Source organism: Ornithodoros turicata, unplaced genomic scaffold, assembly GCF_037126465.1.
Source record: "Ornithodoros turicata isolate Travis unplaced genomic scaffold, ASM3712646v1 ctg00001446.1, whole genome shotgun sequence".
Taxonomy (NCBI): Eukaryota; Metazoa; Arthropoda; class Arachnida; order Ixodida; family Argasidae; genus Ornithodoros; species Ornithodoros turicata.
In genome coordinates, this window is record NW_026999614.1 from 18,693 (window position 1) to 34,999 (window position 16,307).

General features: G+C 44.6%; 1 long non-coding RNA gene across 1 annotated transcript; it reads right to left on the minus strand.

Annotated features, from left to right (window-relative positions):
- Positions 1-6,003: 6,003 nt before the first annotated feature.
- Positions 6,004-7,103, minus strand: LOC135377015 (uncharacterized). The gene is made up of 3 exons (XR_010417978.1): positions 7,084-7,103; positions 6,787-6,925; positions 6,004-6,106 (listed from the first exon to the last, which is right to left on the minus strand). It is a non-coding gene; the product is annotated as an uncharacterized LOC135377015 (long non-coding RNA).
- Between the last annotated feature and the right edge of the window lie 9,204 nt (positions 7,104-16,307).

Sequence of the window (16,307 nt, forward strand, 5' to 3'; positions counted from 1 at the left end):
TGGTCCATGCCAGCACATTTTGGACAGATCGCGTGTCCTCGACAGACCTGCGAATCATGTCCAAAACGCTGGCACTTGAAACAGCGTCGCGGATTCGGGATATACGGACGTACATGGCAGTTAAGATAGCCTGCTTTGATGGTCTGAGGAAGCCTGTGCAATTGAAAGGAAAGGACAATGTGCCTCGTCGGGATGTCTTTACCATCCTGACGCATCACAATTCTCCTTGCCGTCACAACGCCTTGGTCTTTAAGCCCCCCTCGATCTCAGTGTCTGAGCAGTCAAGGAGTTGAGACTCTGAGATGATGCCCTTCACGATGTTAAGTGTTCGGTGTGTGGTCACAGTGACTGATATATCGGCAATTTTGTCAAGTGAAAGGAGAGCGGAGCTTTGTTGCCTTGTGGTTACTTCAATTTGGAGATCTCCTGTGGTCAGCTTTCGAGCATTATAAGACTTCCCTATTGTCCTTTCTAAGTCTCTTGCAATAGTGAATGGGGATACCTTAGCCATGGGTTTGGTCTCATCTTCCGAGTGGACTATGAGGAACTTCGCAAACCAAGGTTCAGGAGTCAAGTCGAGGATTTGCATAGCTGGTGCATCGGTGCAGCGCCTCTTTTGGCGCTGATCATGTTTTTTATACGAGATGAATCCATAAAAGAGAAGACTGATTCAGTGCAGGAGGTGTGTCGCCCACCATCGAGCCCAACGAGGGAACGTGTCCCACACGCTAACACTTGCCTCTGCACTATACCCAAGTGCAGCTTCTGGAGAGTGAAAGACTGCCCAAGGTTGACCCTTGCCGCCAAAGAAGGTGAAAAGAGGAAAAGGAGAGAAAGAAGGAGACCAAGGAAGATAAAGTAATGAAAAGGGAGATGGCGACTCGCTGAATAATCTTGGCCGGGTCTTCCAGGACCACCCGACTATGGGAAGCAGGGGCCAAAGCGGTGTGTTGCTTTCTCGGAGGGGCCCAGAAGGGTCCTAAACAACCTCCGGGTCCACTCAACCGCCAGGATCCCCCTTTCCTCAGACACGGGAAAGCCACGCACAGCTATACGTGGGGGTCTCCCTCCTGCGGCGACCCAACCGTTGGTGCAGGAGGGGGCTACTGCGGCTGCTGCCGGGCGATGGGGCCGCCAAGTTCCCGACGCCGGGGGTGACGTAAAGAGCTCACGCACCGAGTGACGCGTACCCTAGCAACGCCACTGGTGTGATGATTTGATCGAAGTGTGGTGATAGCAACAATTCGGGAATCGTGAATACTGTTTGATTATAGGCGTGATATGTACATCAGACTATGATATCACTCACGCAAACCCTTAGTGTAAATAGAAGTTATATGTATGGGCAGAAAAACTGAATCAGAACGCAAAGGATAAGTTTTCTTTAGTTATGAAAATGATTTCATGTCACACAAAAGGCACATACGTGGCAGTTTTAATTTCTCTCTCTTGATACAATGTCTCAGCTGATATCTTGCGTGGTCATTCCTCCTCAGGACATTTTGCGAAACTCCTTTGTTTGGGAAGAAATAGGCACACTGCCACACTCCCAATGCTCACAGTTCAACATATCACACAACAGGAAGTCGAGTCATGAAATTAGACTCAAAAAGTATCGCTGGAAAAGATATGGGCCTTCTTTTCCTTCATGAATATTTGAAACCAGTGGAAATGCAATAGCGTCTCGGCGCTGCCATGGTAACACAGGTTGCCAGACGATCAGCTATCGCCCGCTGAAACTCGACACAGCGCGATCCGTTGTACAGGGTAGTGTTTTGGAAATACGCTCCCGGGACTCGGCGGACGATTTAAAGGTCAGCTACGCCGATTTCCCGATGTGTTGAAACGGTTGTGATATTCAGAACGAGCACATCCAACTGCCCCCGAAACGCACCTTCGTTTCTCAATTTTGTCTTCCTATTACGAAAATTAATTCATCAAAGAAACCAAAACAAGCCATGGGCGCAGCCATTTTTGTGACGTAGATGGGATAAACCTGCTCCATCTACGTAGATAGAGAATCGTGCGTCTGATTGGATGAAAGCTGAGGCTTTCTCTGACTTCCCTAGCGTCTTCTCCCGTTTGCGAGGAAGTCCAGTTATGGCCGCCGGCTACGATGAGCGTTTCGTCCGAGGTAATCCCGAGAACTATTGAACGATTGAAACACCAACCGCGAACTCACCTCAACATCATTTTCGGCGTGAAATTGTGATTATGTGCTCGAGAACTTCGCAGTTCAACCGTTCAGCTGCCATTCACGTCAACCCGTTTGCTGCTTTTACAACAAGTGCTGGAATGGGAGCGATTGAGCAACAACGCGAGACTTGGTGATTGTTTGAGAATATACCTGCAGAGGACTGGTCTTCAAAGAAAGAAGGCCGTATTTCTGCCCATGCACATCGTGCGATTGCCAGGCGTGTTACACGAGATACATATATTGTGCAGCATCATAGCGCGACTGCAATGAATGACGTAGGAATGTATCGTGACCACTCGAACTGCATTCGTTGAATCATTCGTCGGTTATATGAAAGTGCTCATTAGAGCTGCCCCGCACAAAAAGTGTTGGATGTAGTTTTGTAGTGTGTTGTTTATCTCGTAGAGCGCATCGCGGCATGTAGGTCGAGAGCCCTTATACGTATTTTTTGCATGTTTACTTGAGTATGCGCATTGTTCTATACCACACAGGCCATATTTCATTCATAATAGTTTCGCAAATAAACACGTACGGGTTGATCTCATATTGCTTTTGAGTTAGGCATAGTGTCTTCAGATCAGGGTATGTGTATCCTGTTTGCTGGGCCCAACAGATGTTATTAAGGGTAGTGCAACATTTCCCACTTCTTGAACCATGCTAACATTGCCAGAATAAGGAACATTACACTGTGCTGTGTATTCTACACTCAGTTGTCTCGCGACGTAAACCCCCAATTATTATATTGGGTACTCCACATGTTCAACCAGTCAGCACTTCCCATATCCTATTTTTTTTAAAACATGTGCTTAAAATTGCACAACTGCCACTCAAGTAACTTTGCCACCAAATTAGTCAGTGACAAAAGGTATATGACTTTATCACAAATTTAATGACCTTGGTAGAAATGGTTGATGGTGTCCTCTGCCTTGTACGGTGCACTTCATAGCAAAATACACAATAGTCCAAATGTTTTCCTTGTCCACAAATGCCCTGTCAAAGCTGAAAGACTCTTATCAAAATGGGGAAGCGGGCTTGCTTGTCCAGAGAAACAAATATGAAACTGCAGTGCTCAACGTAAATAACTGCATGCTCAGCAACTAAGGCTGGTGATGCCGATGACCTAATATTTCTAGGTTAAAGGGAACAAAGGAGAAAAGACCACTGCAGCGTATTAATGTTGTTTCAAAAGTATAACACCACAAAATTTGTGAGAGTCTGTTGGTGTATTTAGTGATGTTGGTCACCTCCTGCACCAATTTTTAATAAGATTCAAATGCGTTGCTACCAACCAGGACCTAAGCCTGACCTATGATCTAATAATAATAATAGTATCTATCTATTACCTATATGGACCTTCACCACTAGTTTGGTCTAGGTTTCACACGTGGCTTCTAGTAAAATTCGAAGCTGCTCTGTAGAGCTGACAGGAGACTTGCAGAGTAGAGAATTTTTTATTTATATTTTCCAAAGAACATGTAAAAAACAATGTGCTGTACCAACTGTATTCAAAGAAATACAAATATACTTTGTTTTAGCTATGTGCATATTAGCAGATTACAGATGACCGATGACACACAATGGGCGTCAAGGGTGAGAACATAAGAATGCTACCACTGCAGGCACTGTCCTGAAATTCTAAGTCACCATTTGTCAGAAAGCAATGACCACGCACAGCCTAAGGATCATATTGAGCTCCTTCCATTATTTTTATTAACAGCATGTTGGCTGCCATTCAGTCCATGAAAGTGACCCTTATCGTTGAAAGAACGGTTCAACAGCAAGCGAGCTGGTGATAGTGTCCATGATGGCGAGACCTGAAGAGGAGATACAAGAAGGGACATAAACACGCTATGTTGAGACATTGTGTATGTCCCTTCCTATCCCTCGTCTCAGGGTTTTTAGCTATGGACCTTCATGACGTTTCCTTCGGCAAACTTTACATATTTTTATGTAGAATTGTGAAGGTACAGCCAGGCGCTGTTTGCAAATCACACAGTACTTTTCTTGAATCAAGAATCCATGGAAGGTACACAGTCATCTTCAGCATTGCACACATCTGTGGGACATGTTAATCACTTTGGAATGTCACAGACATGTCATGGAGGCTGGCACATGATTAGTGGTGCTGAACAGACAACTATTTGTCATAGTTTTGGCATAAAAAGTAGTTTTGTCACCTGCATGTTGAGACAGATGTATCTCTACATACTTTGCCATGACACAAATATATGAAGCAACAAATGTACCCTCTACCTTATTATGGTTATTAGTCAACACTGCCAAGAATGTGGGAACACAGCCTTGTACCACCTACACTCTTCAAAATGACCTTCACACACGACACATTGTAGGTCAACGAGACTCCAGAATGATGTCCTCTCCCTCCCCATTAGCTGAAAACCTTTTTCTACAACCTTGCATAAGGGGAAGTTAGTACAAGAAATGCACACATTCCTTTTTGAGCAAATCAGTATTCAGAGCGTTACCATACTGTGGTAGGCCTGCAGTGCATTACGTGGTACAGCACACACTGTAAAAAATTTCACCGTAGAACATGTCCCCCCATTCTAATGACAGTCTTCTCCAGTTTTTCAAACTGCCATTTCCCATAGTGCTTTATGGTATGACACAGTATTTCTAAACCTTTATTGTAGTTTACTGGTTGTAGCAGAAAAAAGACACCACTGTTTCCGATCACAGGACGCAAGCCATAAGTGCTATACGGAAACAGTACATGCTGCTCTCTAGCAGTTGTTCGTGTTTGAACATGGTATGGTGCATGCAGGGTAAATTCCATGGTTAAAATATCCAAATGTGAACAACTGTTAGATTACATGATGTAGAATGCTCTATAGTACAGTAAAACCTCCAAAGTCGGACACCACCCTACCTCGGACAACTCCCCATGATTTCATTGCACGGGCAGGCTCCCATTGAAACTACATGGGGACGAAATTCTCTATGTCGAACACCTCCCTATCTTGGAAGTAGGATAGGGTTTTCCCTGCAAAGTCGGAGAAAACCCTGGTCAAATTACCTCAATATCGGCCCATCTTTGCACCAAAAAATCCCAAAATGAGCCAGTGGCCTTGACTTTCGCCCCTGTTTTCCCCTATACTGGTCTCAGCATTTTGTTGCTTTAGTTTTTAGAGTCCAAAAAAAAACAAGTGCTGTCAGCCTACATTGTAATTCTTTATGTGAGCACTTGTCTTCAGTTTGTCTAGAGCCTTTGAACAAACACTGCACCAAAGCTATGAGAAGTGGGCTGACGCTTCAGAGACAAGTCCTTGCTGCTCGAAAAGCTCTAGAGGTAATGCCATTGAGTAGAATCTGAACGGAATTCAATATACTAAAATCAGTAATAATTATCAGTGAAGAGTGGGTAGAGGTACCACTACCAGGAACCACCACCAGGTACCACTAAGGACCTTAAATTGAAGGAGGGGGACATTTCTCACAGCTGTGATCTCTTCCATTTTTTGTTGCCGTCATATTCTGTAACTCGGACACCTCTATAAGTAGGAGACGCTTCGGCTGCACCGCGGGTGTCCAACATAGGAAGGTTTCACTGTATTTGTGTTCCGTGTCATGTGACCACAAACAATATATGCTTTTGCTCATGCTGCACAGCACAGGCAAATTGATTTGCATGTGAGGATAATAACATGAAACCCGAGGCGCGGAGGAAAAGGCATGACTTTACGGTCTCTGTGTCAGTTGTTTCATGTTGTAATTGCGTACCAGCTGGCCTGTACCTGAGAATAGGTTTGATGCATTGTACACGCACCATAGACATCCAGTATGTGGTGATAGTAATGCCAATTGAAGAATAATGCTCCAGGTGGATTGTTTCGGTACAATCTTGAACTATGCATACCAAGGGGTAGGGCATCTGCGTGACAGGTTTACCTGGAAGTAAGAACGTAAATGTTAGCTGAAGTCATTGAATAATTAACATTATCAATATACTGCTGCAGATGATACAAACAATAGCACACAAGATGCTCCGATATGTTCTGCAGTAATGTCTCTGTACTCACAATATCAGTACAGCAGCTACAGAAAGGCATAAAACAAGTTTCTGTATACATGATACCACTTGAATTCAACAAAAGCTTCTGCTGCACTGCCAGAACACCACAGCAGACAGATTTACCTTACTTCACCTGAGAAAAAGTATGTACTGTTGCACACATGATGCTGTTTGAATGTCTTGAAAAACATAATTTATGACCGAAAGACATCAACTGGAAGATTTTGATTTACCTTAGTCAAAACTGAGAAAAAGTATGTGCTGTTGCACGCATGAAACTGCTTGAACTGCCCTTAAGCGCTCTGGAAGAACACCTTATTTGTGACCAAAATACAACAGCTGAGCCAGCACTGAATTTATACCTTACTCAAAATACACAAGATGTGCTGCCGTGCATATGATACGATGATACTGCTTAAATGTACTCTGAAAGCGCTGGCACCTCAGGCATGGTTGCTATAAGCTAGCGAGCAACAGCAAGGATATACGAACACAAGAAGTCGAGCACAAGTGATGGAATGCACTTGATTAATCGGAAAATGAAATGTTTCAGTACCAGGTGTCACTGTTCCGTCAACAAAAACAGATGAACTTTGAAGGGGCGTCTGGTTGGCACTGGTGACAGCCTTCAGCTTGAACCCCAGACGGTGATAGTTGAGACGAGGAGTGCAAGCTTTTCGGTGGTGCCAGAATGCCTGCGAAATCATTTAACAAATAAGGCAATTCCAAATCTGTACCCGCTGGGGCGTAATCTCTAAAGGATGAAGCAGTAACTAACAGATAGCGTATTTTTCTCTTCTACGTGATGCAATTTGCACCGCATGACTGACTTGTCTAACATTACGCGTCTTACCTTTATCTGCTGCCCAGTCCTGCCCCTGCAATCTCCTGCTGCAGATAAGGTTGGCACAGCATCCCGGACGAAACATCTTCGGCTTCTTGTGAAAGAAGTTGCGCATTGCTTCCGTAACATTCGTATGAGCCAGATGAACTGATCAAATCGCTGCTTTCGAAGGTGGCACACAGTCGAAGTTGTAACCGATTGTTGCAGTCAATAGATTTCTCTTTCGCCTTTATGAAAATTGTGGTTTGAAACACTGGAACTGCATGCTGAAGTGTTCTTGCAGACAGGAGCAAAATGCTCACGCATTCTCGGCACGCAGTACAGAACACGAACCACACCTGTACTGGCCTAGCAAATGCTTTGCAGTCGAAGGAAGCAAAACTCACGTTCCTCGTGGGTTTAGTGAAGTCCAGAAATATACTGGCTCCCTAATAGCGAACTGTTTATTACTTCCCCAATGTGAATCTGCGCAGCAGACGGCTCGGCAGAAGAAACTGGCCGGCTTGGCGGAAGAAACCAAGCCAAAAGTCATGCCAAGCCGGAGCGCGGGCAGACCACGAATGTGTCGTCGACACAGGGTTTGCGGGCCACAAGAAGGGATGTCAGTGAAACTAAAAATTCACTTTTTCGGAAAACCGCGAGGAGTCTGGGATAACTATTTTGCATACATAATCAGTGTTCCCTTATGAACACATCGTGTGAGTACCATTCCATTCTGTGACACTCGAAAATCGGCGTAGCTGAGCTTTAACTAACTTGGGACTCACGAAGAGTGACGAAGTCATTGCAGTGCGGGCGCTCGAGGCAACGGCGGCGACGTGGCGAATGTTTAACAGGACGACGACTCATACTGATGGCCGCCCTCCTTAGGGTCATGGGTCTTCAGTTATTTGTGAATGTGAGGTTTATCAGTTAATGTTAATGTTAAACTGGTTATTACTTGATACCCATTCTGCTTCTGTATTGGTGGCCTCCTACCACAGTGGAGGAAGTATTAATAAACAAATTTAGCAATGACACAAAGCACGGCCAAGCATGACACCCACCATGTTTCTGAAATACAATCCGTTCAAAGACGAGTGATAGGCGGCAGTAAGAATAATCTGCATTCGGTAGCTAAATGGCACAAAGCACTGCCGAGTATGACACCCACCATGTTTCTGAAATACAATCCGTTCAAAGACGAGTGATAGGCGGCAGTAAGAATAATCTGCATTCGGTAGCTAAATGACACAAAGCACTGCCAAGTATAACACCCACGATGTTTCTGAAAGACAATCCGTTCAAAGACGAGTGATAGGCGGCAGTAAGAATAATCTGCATTCGGCAGCTAAATGACACAAAGCACTGCCAAGTATGACACCCACCATGTTTCTGAAATACAATCCGGTCAAAGACGAGTGATAGGCGGCAGTAAGAATAATCTGCATTCTGTAGCTAAATGACACAAAGCACTGCCAAGTATGACACCCACCATGTTTCTGAAATACAATCCGTTCAAAGACGAGTGATAGGCGGCAGTAGGAATAATCTGCATTCGGTAGCTAAATGACACAAAGCACTACCAAGTATGACACCCACGATGTTTCTGAAATACAATCCGTTCAAAGACGAGTGATAGGCGGCAGTAAGAATAATCTGCATTCGGTAGCTAAATGACACAAAGCACTGCCAAGTATGACACCCACCATGTTTCTGAAATACAATCCGTTCAAAGACGAGTGATAGGCGGCAGTAAGAATAATCTGCATTCGGTAGCTAAATGGCACAAAGCACTGCCAAGTATGACACCCACCATGTTTCTGAAATACAATCCGTTCAAAGACGAGTGATAGGCAGCAGTAAGAATAATCTGCATTCGGTAGCTAAATGACACAAAGCACTGCCAAGTATGACACCCACCATGTTTCTGAAATACAATCCGTTCAAAGACGAGTGATAGGCGGCAGTAGGAATAATCTGCATTCGGTAGCTAAATGACACAAAGCACTACCAAGTATGACACCCACCATGTTTCTGAAATACAATCCGTTCAAAGACGAGTGATAGGCGGCAGTAAGAATAATCTGCATTCGGTAGCTAAATGACACAAAGCACGGCCAAGTATGACACCCACCATGTTTTTGAAATGCAATCTGTTCAAAGACGAGTGAAAAGCGGCAGTAAGAATAATCTGCATTCGGTAGCTAAATGACACAAAGCACGGCCAAGTATGACACCCACCATGTTTCTGAAATACAATCCGGTCAAAGACGAGTGATAGGCGGCAGTAAGAATAATCTGTTTTCAGGAGCTAAATGACACAAAGCACGGCCAAGTATGACACCCATCCTGTTTTTGAAATGCAATCTGTTCAAAGACGAGTGATAAGCGGCAGTAAGAATAATCTGCTTTGGGTAACTAAATGACACAAAGCAAGGCCAAGTGTGACACCCACCATGTTTTTGAAATGCAATCTGTTCAAAGACGAGTGATAGGCGGCAGTAAGAATAATCTGTTGTCGGTAGCTAAATGACACAAAGCATGGCCAAGTATGACACCCACCATGTTATTGAAATACAATCCGTTCAAAGAAGAGTGATAGGCGGCAGTAAGAATAATCTGCTTTGGGTAGCTAAATGACACAAGCACGGCCAAGTATGACACCCACCATGTTTCTGAAATACAATCCGTTCAAAGACGAGTGATAGGCGGCAGTAAGAATAATCTGCTTTGGGTACCTAAATGACACAAAGCATGGCCAAGGATGACACCCACCATGTTTCTGAAATACAATCCGTTCAAAGACGAGTGATAGGCGGCAGTAAGAATAATCTGCTTTGGGTAGCTAAATGACACAAAGCATGGCCAAGGATGACACCCACCATGTTTCTGAAATACAATCCGTTCAAAGACGAGTGATAGGCGGCAGTAAGAATAATCTGCTTTGGGTAGCTAAATGACACAAAGCACGGCCAAATATGACATCCACCATGTTTTTGAAATGCAATCTGTTGAAAGACGAGTGGAAAGCGGAAGTAAGAATAATCTGCTTTCGGTAGCTAAATGACACAAAGAATGGCCAAGTATGACACCCACCATGTTATTGAAATACAATCCGTTCAAAGAAGAGTGATAGGCGGCAGTAAGAATAATCTGCATTCGGTAGCTAAATGGCACAAAGCACTGCCGAGTATGACACCCACCATGTTTCTGAAATACAATCCGTTCAAAGACGAGTGATAGGCGGCAGTAAGAATAATCTGCATTCGGTAGCTAAATGACACAAAGCACGGCCAAGTATGACACCCACCATGTTTTTGAAATGCAATCTGTTCAAAGACGAGTGAAAAGCGGCAGTAAGAATAATCTGCATTCGGTAGCTAAATGACACAAAGCACGGCCAAGTATGACACCCACCATGTTTCTGAAATACAATCCGGTCAAAGACGAGTGATAGGCGTAAGTAAGAATAATCTGTTTTCAGGAGCTAAATGACACAAAGCACGGCCAAATATGACACCCACCATGTTTTTGAAATGCAATCTGTTCAAAGACGAGTGATAGGCGGCAGTAAGAATAATCTGCTTTGGGTAGCTAAATGACACAAAGCACGGCCAAGGATGACACCCACCATGTTTCTGAAATACAATCCGTTCAAAGACGAGTGATAGGCGGCAGTAAGAATAATCTGCTTTGGGTAGCTAAATGACACAAAGCACGGCCAAGTATGACACCCACCATGTTTTTGAAATGCAATCCGTTCAAAGACGAGTGATAGGCGGCATTAAGAATAATCTGTTGTCGGTAGCTAGATGACACAAAGAATGGCCAAGTATGACACCCACCATGTTATTGAAATACAATCCGTTCAAAGAAGAGTGATAGGCGGCAGTAAGAATAATCTGCTTTGCTTTACCGAAAGCCAGACATCGTGGCCAACAGGGGGGAGCAGTCCATCATCCTCGACGTCCAGGTGGTTGGTGGAGCCAGGGACCTAGGACTGGCCCATCACGACAAGATCGCCTACTACCACAAGCCGGAGGTCTTGGCCTACGCGCAGGGATCGAGGTCGGAGCCGCCCTTGCTCTGTTCGGCCACCATCAGCTACAGGGGAGTCTGGAGCCGTCCGTCTGCAGAGGGCCTACTACATCTGGGTCTGAGCAAGAGAGACCTGGTCATCATTGCCGTGAGGGCCCTTGAGGGATCAGCCAGGACCTGGCGTGCATTTAACAGGAGCACGGAACGAGCACCAGCAGCCGCCCCTCGTGGGTCTTAGGCTGCTGGCTATTTGTGAATGTTAGGCCTTTGCTTTGAAGTTGTGGCGTTTAGCGTTCTCAGTTGTTGGGTGACACCGTGCCCTTCGTGGTGCAATAAATCAATCAATAGCTAAATGACACAAAGCACGGCCAAGTATGACACCCACCATGTTTCTGAAATACAATCCGTTCAAAGACGAGTAATAGGCGGCAGTAAGAATAATCTGCTTTGGGTAGCTAAATGACACAAAGCATGGCCAAGTGTGCACCCACCATGTTTTTGAAATGCAATCTGTTCAAAGACGAGTGAAAAGCGGCAGTAAGAATAATCTGCATTCGGTAGCTAAATGACACAAAGCACTGCCAAGTATGACACCCACCATGTTTCTGAAATACAATCCGTTCAAAGACGAGTGATAGGCGGCAGTAGGAATAATCTGCATTCGGTAGCTAAATGACACAAAGCACTACCAAGTATGACACCCACCATGTTTCTGAAATACAATCCGTTCAAAGACGAGTGATAGGCGGCAGTAAGAATAATCTGCATTCGGTAGCTAAATGACACAAAGCACGGCCAAGTATGACACCCACCATGTTTTTGAAATGCAATCTGTTCAAAGACGAGTGAAAAGCGGCAGTAAGAATAATCTGCATTCGGTAGCTAAATGACACAAAGCACGGCCAAGTATGACACCCACCATGTTTCTGAAATACAATCCGGTCAAAGACGAGTGATAGGCGGCAGTAAGAATAATCTGTTTTCAGGAGCTAAATGACACAAAGCACGGCCAAGTATGACACCCATCCTGTTTTTGAAATGCAATCTGTTCAAAGACGAGTGATAAGCGGCAGTAAGAATAATCTGCTTTGGTAACTAAATGACACAAAGCAAGGCCAAGTGTGACACCCACCATGTTTTTGAAATGCAATCTGTTCAAAGACGAGTGATAGGCGGCAGTAAGAATAATCTGTTGTCGGTAGCTAAATGACACAAAGCATGGCCAAGTATGACACCCACCATGTTATTGAAATACAATCCGTTCAAAGAAGAGTGATAGGCGCAAGTAAGAATAATCTGCTTTGGGTAGCTAAATGACACAAAGCACGGCCAAGGATGACACCCACCATGTTTCTGAAATACAATCCGTTCAAAGACGAGTGATAGGCGGCAGTAAGAATAATCTGCTTTGGGTAGCTAAATGACACAAAGCATGGCCAAGGATGACACCCACCATGTTTCTGAAATACAGTCCGTTCAAAGACGAGTGATAGGCGGCAGTAAGAATAATCTGCTTTGGGTAGCTAAATGACACAAAGCATGGCCAAGGATGACACCCACCATGTTTCTGAAATACAATCCGTTCAAAGACGAGTGATAGGCGGCAGTAAGAATAATCTGCTTTGGGTAGCTAAATGAGACAAAGCATGGCCAAGGATGACACCCACCATGTTTCTGAAATACAATCCGTTCAAAGACGAGTGATAGGCGGCAGTAAGAATAATCTGCTTTGGGTAGCTAAATGACACAAAGCATGGCCAAGGATGACACCCACCATGTTTCTGAAATACAATCCGTTCAAAGACGAGTGATAAGCGGCAGTAAGAATAATCTGCTTTGGGTAGCTAAATGACACAAAGCACGGCCAAGGATGACACCCACCATGTTTCTGAAATACAATCCGTTCAAAGAAGAGTGATAGGCGCAAGTAAGAATAATCTGCTTTGGGTAGCTAAATGACACAAAGCACGGCCAAGTATGACACCCACCATGTTTCTGAAATACAATCCGTTCAAAGACGAGTGATAGGCGGCAGTAAGAATAATCTGCTTTGGGTAGCTAAATGACACAAAGCATGGCCAAGGATGACACCCACCATGTTTCTGAAATACAATCCGTTCAAAGACGAGTGATAGGCGGCAGTAAGAATAATCTGCTTTGGGTAGCTAAATGACACAAAGCATGGCCAAGGATGACACCCACCATGTTTCTGAAATACAATCCGTTCAAAGACGAGTGATAGGCGGCAGTAAGAATAATCTGCTTTGGGTAGCTAAATGACACAAAGCACGGCCAAGTATGACACCCACCATGTTACTGAAATACAATCCGTTCAAAGACGAGTGATAGGCGGCAGTAAGAATAATCTGTTGTCGGTAGCTAAATGACACAAAGCATGGCCAAGTATGACACCCACCATGTTATTGAAATACAATCCGTTCAAAGAAGAGTGATAGGCGCAAGTAAGAATAATCTGCTTTGGGTAGCTAAATGACACAAAGCACGGCCAAGTATGACACCCACCATGTTTCTGAAATACAATCCGTTCAAAGACGAGTGATAGGCGGCAGTAAGAATAATCTGTTGTCGGTAGCTAAATGACACAAAGAATGGCCAAGTATGACACCCACCATGTTATTGAAATACAATCCGTTCAAAGAAGAGTGATAGGCGGCAGTAAGAATAATCTGCATTCGGTAGCTAAATGGCACAAAGCACTGCCGAGTATGACACCCACCATGTTACTGAAATACAATCCGTTCAAAGACGAGTGATAGGCGGCATTAAGAATAATCTGTTATCGGTAGCTAAATGACACAAAGAATGGCCAAGTATGACACCCACCATGTTATTGAAATACAATCCGTTCAAAGAAGAGTGATAGGCGGCAGTAAGAATAATCTGCATTCGGTAGCTAAATGGCACAAAGCACTGCCGAGTATGACACCCACCATGTTTCTGAAATACAATCCGTTCAAAGACGAGTGATAGGCGGCAGTAAGAATAATCTGCATTCGGTAGCTAAATGACACAAAGCACGGCCAAGTATGACACCCACCATGTTTTTGAAATGCAATCTGTTCAAAGACGAGTGAAAAGCGGCAGTAAGAATAATCTGCATTCGGTAGCTAAATGACACAAAGCACGGCCAAGTATGACACCCACCATGTTTCTGAAATACAATCCGGTCAAAGACGAGTGATAGGCGTAAGTAAGAATAATCTGTTTTCAGGAGCTAAATGACACAAAGCACGGCCAAATATGACACCCACCATGTTTTTGAAATGCAATCTGTTCAAAGACGAGTGATAGGCGGCAGTAAGAATAATCTGCTTTGGGTAGCTAAATGACACAAAGCACGGCCAAGGATGACACCCACCATGTTTCTGAAATACAATCCGTTCAAAGACGAGTGATAGGCGGCAGTAAGAATAATCTGCTTTGGGTAGCTAAATGACACAAAGCACGGCCAAGTATGACACCCACCATGTTTTTGAAATGCAATCCGTTCAAAGACGAGTGATAGGCGGCATTAAGAATAATCTGTTGTCGGTAGCTAGATGACACAAAGAATGGCCAAGTATGACACCCACCATGTTATTGAAATACAATCCGTTCAAAGAAGAGTGATAGGCGGCAGTAAGAATAATCTGCTTTGCTTTACCGAAAGCCAGACATCGTAGCCAACAGGGGGGAGCAGTCCATCATCCTCGACGTCCAGGTGGTTGGTGCAGCCAGGGACCTAGGACTGGCCCATCACGACAAGATCGCCTACTACCACAAGCCGGAGGTCTTGGCCTACGCGCAGGGATCGAGGTCGGAGCCGCCCTTGCTCTGTTCGGCCACCATCAGCTACAGGGGAGTCTGGAGCCGTCCGTCTGCAGAGGGCCTACTACATCTGGGTCTGAGCAAGAGAGACCTGGTCATCATTGCCGTGAGGGCCCTTGAGGGATCAGCCAGGACCTGGCGTGCATTTAACAGGAGCACGGAACGAGCACCAGCAGCCGCCCCTCGTGGGTCTTAGGCTGCTGGCTATTTGTGAATGTTAGGCCTTTGCTTTGAAGTTGTGGCGTTTAGCGTTCTCAGTTGTTGGGTGACACCGTGCCCTTCGTGGTGCAATAAATCAATCAATAGCTAAATGACACAAAGCACGGCCAAGTATGACACCCACCATGTTTCTGAAATACAATCCGTTCAAAGACGAGTAATAGGCGGCAGTAAGAATAATCTGCTTTGGGTAGCTAAATGACACAAAGCATGGCCAAGTGTGCACCCACCATGTTTTTGAAATGCAATCTGTTCAAAGACGAGTGAAAAGCGGCAGTAAGAATAATCTGCATTCGGTAGCTAAATGACACAAAGCACTGCCAAGTATGACACCCACCATGTTTCTGAAATACAATCCGTTCAAAGACGAGTGATAGGCGGCAGTAAGAATAATCTGCATTCGGTAGCTAAATGGCACAAAGCACTGCCGAGTATGACACCCACCATGTTTCTGAAATACAATCCGTTCAAAGACGAGTGATAGGCGGCAGTAAGAATAATCTGCATTCGGTAGCTAAATGACACAAAGCACTGCCAAGTATGACACCCACGATGTTTCTGAAAGACAATCCGTTCAAAGACGAGTGATAGGCGGCAGTAAGAATAATCTGCATTCGGTAGCTAAATGACACAAAGCACTGCCAAGTATGACACCCACCATGTTTCTGAAATACAATCCGGTCAAAGACGAGTGATAGGCGGCAGTAAGAATAATCTGCATTCGGTAGCTAAATGACACAAAGCACTGCCAAGTATGACACCCACCATGTTTCTGAAATACAATCCGTTCAAAGACGAGTGATAGGCGGCAGTAAGAATAATCTGCATTCGGTAGCTAAATGACACAAAGCACTACCAAGTATGACACCCACGATGTTTCTGAAAGACAATCCGTTCAAAGACGAGTGATAGGCGGCAGTAAGAATAATCTGCATTCGGTAGCTAAATGACACAAAGCACTGCCAAGTATGACACCCACGATGTTTCTGAAATACAATCCGTTCAAAGACGAGTGATAGGCGGCAGTAAGAATAATCTGCATTCGGTAGCTAAATGACACAAAGCACTACCAAGTATGACACCCACGATGTTTCTGAAAGACAATCCGTTCAAAGACGAGTGATAGGCGGCAGTAAGAATAATCTGCATTCGGTAGCTAAATGACA